The following is a 5685-nucleotide window of genomic DNA, read 5'->3' as shown; positions in this document are numbered from 1 at the left end:
AATTGCCAGAACAATGCCTCCACCCCACCCAATAACCTGCCTGTGTTTTAAAATTCAATTTGATTTCTGCCACAAATTTTTTTAGACACCCATAACTATACAGGAATCGCAATTATTTCCGTGTGGCAGAATTGTAACCAGGAAGCAGCACATATTTTCATAAACTGGAGTCTTATAGATTGATTAGTATTTGTTGATAATAGTGTTTCAGAATTTTTTTTTTTTAAATATATTTCCCCTCCAAAGGGGCCTGCCTGAAGCCTACCCAGCAGCAGCACCCTCGCTGGAGTCCAGTGTTTCTGTCACACACACACACACACACACACAGCACAGATTTTTTTGATTATGTAGATTTCTTTTCCTACTGCAGTTTCATATGCAAAGCATGCATCAGCCACATCCATGCTATCTCCTAAAGCAGTCATTCTGAAACCCAATCTGGGGACAGTGCAGACTAAATAAAATTTCATTTTGATTTGGCCTCCCGCTGTGAATGGGACTGCTTTGTCTCAGCCGACAGAACCAGCAAGCCAGAAAGGTATGTCCTGTTTTGCATGGCTGGTGGTGTGTCTTGAGCCTCAGGATCAGGCAGCTCTGCTCGGGCTCCCAGCCCTTCTTCCACTTCCTGCTTGTCTTTCTCTTTGCCTTCCATTTGCTCTGGCGCTGCGTGCCTTCTACCTGCAGGGCAGAGCCGGGGCAAACACGCACCGCACCGATGATTGTTTACTTTGGCATATGTTTAATAGCTCGTGTGGCTGTTTGCATTTTTTTCACTGTCTTTGTTGTTGTGGGGCTTTTTATTTTTCTTCTCTTTTTTCCCTTCCCTATTTTGGTTTGTGTTTTGTTCCCTTGCCCACATTGGCTTTCCGTGCTTCTCAAGGTGTTGAATACTAAAATGCTAACTGAAAGGAGAATTGTGTTAAGTGCTGCTCTGACGCTCCAGAGATTTTGCTGGAAGATTTGTCATGCTGAATTTTATTGTAAATTTGAAGATGCCTTTAACAGCTTTGAAGGACTTCAGCCACTTTGGCAGGAAAAAAAGCAATCGCCCATTTTAGAGAAGGAGGGAAAACATAAAGACTCTCTTCCGATGGGACTGAATGGTGGTGCCACCTTGGTATGTTTATAAGACGCATTGTGATGTTTGCCTGAATTGCTGCGAGATGTGGCTCTCTGTTAAACAATGACCTTCATTGGGAGTCATCTCATGAGAGAGGCTGGCTTGTGTCAAATGCTCTTCTTACACTTGTCCCACCTTTTGGAGAAGGCATTGGTGATCAAGGGGACAACCTGCTACGATGTCCTCAGAAGAGGCTTTAGATACAAGGGCAAAATGCCAGGGGATTGACAATCATGGGAACTCGGTTCTGAAGCCCAAATCTCTCCTCGCAACTGTCATTGCCCTTGACCAATTCCTCAGGTGCCAGAAGGAAAAGAGGTGTTTTCCCTGGCTTACCTATCAGCATATCATTAATCTAAATTAGATGATAGCAAACGAGGGAAGATGGATATAGAGTCAATGAAAAATAAATCGTCTAGGAGCAGCGAGTAACTTCATTCTGATTCAGGGGTTCTGCATAAGTAATTCCACCTGGGATACAGATTAACAGATAAAAATACTAATTAGCTTCACAGGGACTTCACCTCCACCCCCAAGACAAACACAAAATAAGTCATGTCACATAACTTTGTACAGGGTCAGAAATGAACTTTTATAAATCCATAATGTTGAAGCCTTCCCAGTATCTTGAGGTGAGTGACCCTCCAGGGCACTCGTGGCCCTTGCTGGAATTCAGTAAGCCAGCTGTTTGCCATTACAATAAAGTATGCCTTTACCAGAGAAGCTCCAAAGTTCACTGTTGTGTACCTGTTCGCCAAGAGCCTTGGGGGAGGAGACTCATCAGAAGCTTTAGTGATTTCTTGATAGGCTCCTAATTTATTCTGTATAACAAATTGAAGGACAAAACGAAACTTAGTTAATGAAGAAGTTAAAGACACCGCAGGCACACAACCCAAAATGTCATTGGGTGAAGATGCCACCGTCTTACATAAGGAGTAGGAAAATGGCAGAGCTGGGCACTATGGGTGGGTTTGGATCACCAGTCATGTGATTTCTCATATGACCCAAGAGTGAGTTTCTTCACTGTAGCCTGACTATGAAAGTCCTGTGGGTTATTTCATAGTTGTTTGTTGATGATAACAACAACAACAACAACAAAAGCGCAAATTTGGGTTTTGTCCACGTGCGTATTGGCACCATTTATTGGAATTTTAGGGACTCTTGGTAACTAAATGAATGTTTTAAGAAGTAAAATCGACATTTTTATAGAAGCTGTATTTCAATATAGGTATCAAGAAAGAATATAATTTTTTTAAAATTAGAATACAAGCGCAAGGTATTTAAGAGTGTTTGTTTATCCATGAAAACACATAGGCAGATATATTTCCATTTGACTGTGTATTTATGTATAAATAAATATACATGTAAATAATGAATGTACAATACATATGTAAAGAGTGAGACAGAATCAATAATTCTATTAAAGTGAATCACAAAGCTTAGCTTCAGGAGCAAAATCAATAAAATATCTACCAAACAGAATTCTAAACTAAGATTTAGTTTATCATATACATGCAATATATACCAAAATTTAACATTAAGCAATATCTTATTTTTATTAATTGAAGAGTTCAACTTGGATTCCATCTACATGAGGCAAATTATTATATGGTTTAACTGATCATGAGATTTGGAGAAAAGGACCTAAGTAAAGAACAAATGTTTGCCTTGGCTTAGGGCTATGCAACCCTGCCTTTTGTGTGTCTGCCACACACGAAGCATGTTGACCTACCAGTTTTAGTTTGTGTGCTGCCAAAAACAACAGCTCCAGTGTCTTTAAGCACTAAATATAACTGTTGATACAAATATTGAAGGTAATGACTTTCATGGTGGCTCTTGGCATGTGAGTTTAGTTTCTATACATTTTATTAGCTAATGGGATGACCGTCATAGGATCTCATACGTTTTATTATCTGCGTTTCTCTGAACACCAGAGAGAGAACTCTGAATGGAGTTAAGTGTAGATTCTGGCCAAAGACAGTTAATTCTGTTTCCTGTCATCCCCTCCTTGGTCCTGGGAAGGGTGAGGATGCTCTAGGATCCTTTGTGGCAGGGATGGGGAACAGGTGAATGGGTGAAACTGCTGGGGCGAGGCAGCTGCACTCAATGGAGCCTGTCTCCACACCCCCCAGGGGAGGAAGGAAAGGGATTTGAAAGACACAGATTCACCCGTGGGGACCGCAGAAACCACCCAGGCTTGTGATCCCACTGAAAACCTCTATGCATTTTCCCCAGGAAATAATTTACACGATATGCTCCCATGGTCTACATAGGACCCCCAAATCATAAGGATCCATGAGTTCTAAGAAGGTCAGATCTAGCCAGAGAAGACTCTTAAGGGCAGCAAAAGGGCTTTCAGAACTTCCTCTAGAAAGGTCAGTGCGAGTATTAAAAAGAGGTTCAGTTGATTTATACTCTGCAACTACTTCTCCTTCCTAGTTACTAAGGAGGTGTAAAACTTACAGAGACTGAAGAGAAAAAGTGCCTTAAAAAAAAAAAAAAACAGTTATATGGAAAGTTCGTTTTACATTTCTCTAGGTGAGGCAGTTAAAAACAAAAAAACAATAAAGAGAATGTTAGTCCAAATCCAGGTCCTGAGCTCTGGTGAGGTACCACTGGAAAAAAAACATCTTTGGAGTTATTTCTCAAAGCAATTGCACCAGACTTGAAGTAAAACTACTTACATTGCTTTAATACAAATAGATTTGATAGAAAGGTCAATTATCATGCTCGTTTTAATCTGAAAGGAAATACCCCGCTATTTCAATGTATGTAGTAGTAACAAAGGACCCTGTAACTCTAAAAACCACATCGAGAACTGTAAACATTCGGGTTTTTCTGTTTGCACTTGGGCAACCTTGGAAAATCCCCATCATTCAGCAGATTAGGACAGAAATCCAGGTGAGGTTAGTCCTTGAAGATTTTCAAATCCAATTTGACTGGTAGAAAGAAGAATTCTACTTGATCTATCAGATCTAACGTACTGAAGCCAGAGAGATTCTGTAAGTTGTGGTATTGCTGCACATCGAAATTCCCTTTGGCCTCAGTATTTTATCTTATGAAAGTGTCCAGCAAATTTTAAAGCCTGGAATAGAGAGGCCCTGGAGATACATAGATATTCTCCACATAATTATTGTTCTCCAAAAAAACCAGAATTGATTCAAACTTTCTTAGCAAAGCCCTTATCAACATAGCCATTGTCCTTGACCCGGAGGGAAGCCCTTGGGCTGAGCTTCACTGGACACCTTTAAGTATGTAAGGTGTGGCTACTGCTGTTACCAGGCAAAGCATCCCCTCTTCAGTGACTTCAAATGGACAGATAGGCAGTGAGCTGGACTGAGCACGTGGTGGGGACTCAGGGTTCTGTAGATGGAGAGAGAGGAGCTGAGGTCAGGTCCACAGGGGGAGTTGCATACAGGTTCCTCATGGTTCTCCCCAAGTACTACCAAAGCGTCAGGAGCTCACCGACTTCTGCCTGCTCTCAGGATTGCAAGCATGCATCTAGAGATCAGGGACCCTGGGTTTAGCAATGAGAAGGTCAAAGGAAACACAAGGTCACCCTGTGAATCTGAGAACTCCTAATTATTCCCAAGGACACGAGGATCTACACATTACACTCAGTTTTCCCCACATGCCAGTATATCATCTCAGGGGAACAAGTGGGGGTAGGAGAAGAAAACACAAGAAATTGGGTATTTTATCCAAATGGAAGAATGAACACCAACAGAGAAAGACAGCTTAAATGATTGGGTCTGACAGCTCTCAACTTGACTGGACATTTAATTAATTTCTGTCCCCTACCCTCACCCACCACTGATTGAGGGTTTGGGAAGAAGCCCAAATGGGCTCCAACTAAAATAAAGAAAATAAATTTTATTTTCACTTTAAATAAAAGTTAAATGGTAGCTGAAATTTTGCAGCCCAGCTACACTTGAAAGAGCCTAGATTTTCACACAAATATCTACCCTCAACGACCCAAGAAAATGCTAGAGACTTCATAGGCCAACCTCAGAAACTGGGGGTAGGAGGGGGAGGGGGTAACATTGAATAAGATTGATTGCATACGTCAAAATAATCCTCTTCAGTACTTGCATGCAATATAACTTCAACTCCAGAGAATTAGGTGTTTCTGGTGAAGAGATTTGTCACATCAATTTCTCCGTCTCTGAAAGGAACATTTGATGCACAAGTATGGGTCCCAGTTATGCTACCAATGTCCATAGTCTAAGTTTCTGGATTTGTTTGTGGACCAGGCTGAATGGGGGCCCAAACAGAATCAGTCTCTTTTTCTCAGGAATTTAGAATTAAAACCCAGAAGCCCATTTACTGGAAGATGTTGGAACTAGGTGCACTGCAATGGCAGAGGACACAATTTTTAGACCTCATTCCAGAAAACTAGAATGCAGACAACTTCTTTCCTTTTCTTAGATCTGGTTGGTCAACTCACGCTGAGTTTCTTGAAATACCAGAGTTTTCTTTCAGTAATTAACTCCCATCTTTCTTCACTCTAATTTATTTCTGTTGTTTTCAACTTAAAAGAACATTTTGTTACTGTCAAAAATATG

Source organism: Marmota flaviventris, chromosome 14, assembly GCF_047511675.1.
Source record: "Marmota flaviventris isolate mMarFla1 chromosome 14, mMarFla1.hap1, whole genome shotgun sequence".
In the NCBI taxonomy this organism is placed as follows: Eukaryota; Metazoa; Chordata; class Mammalia; order Rodentia; family Sciuridae; genus Marmota; species Marmota flaviventris.
The sequence above is the reverse complement of the archived record's forward strand: the minus strand, read 5'-3'. Positions refer to the sequence as shown.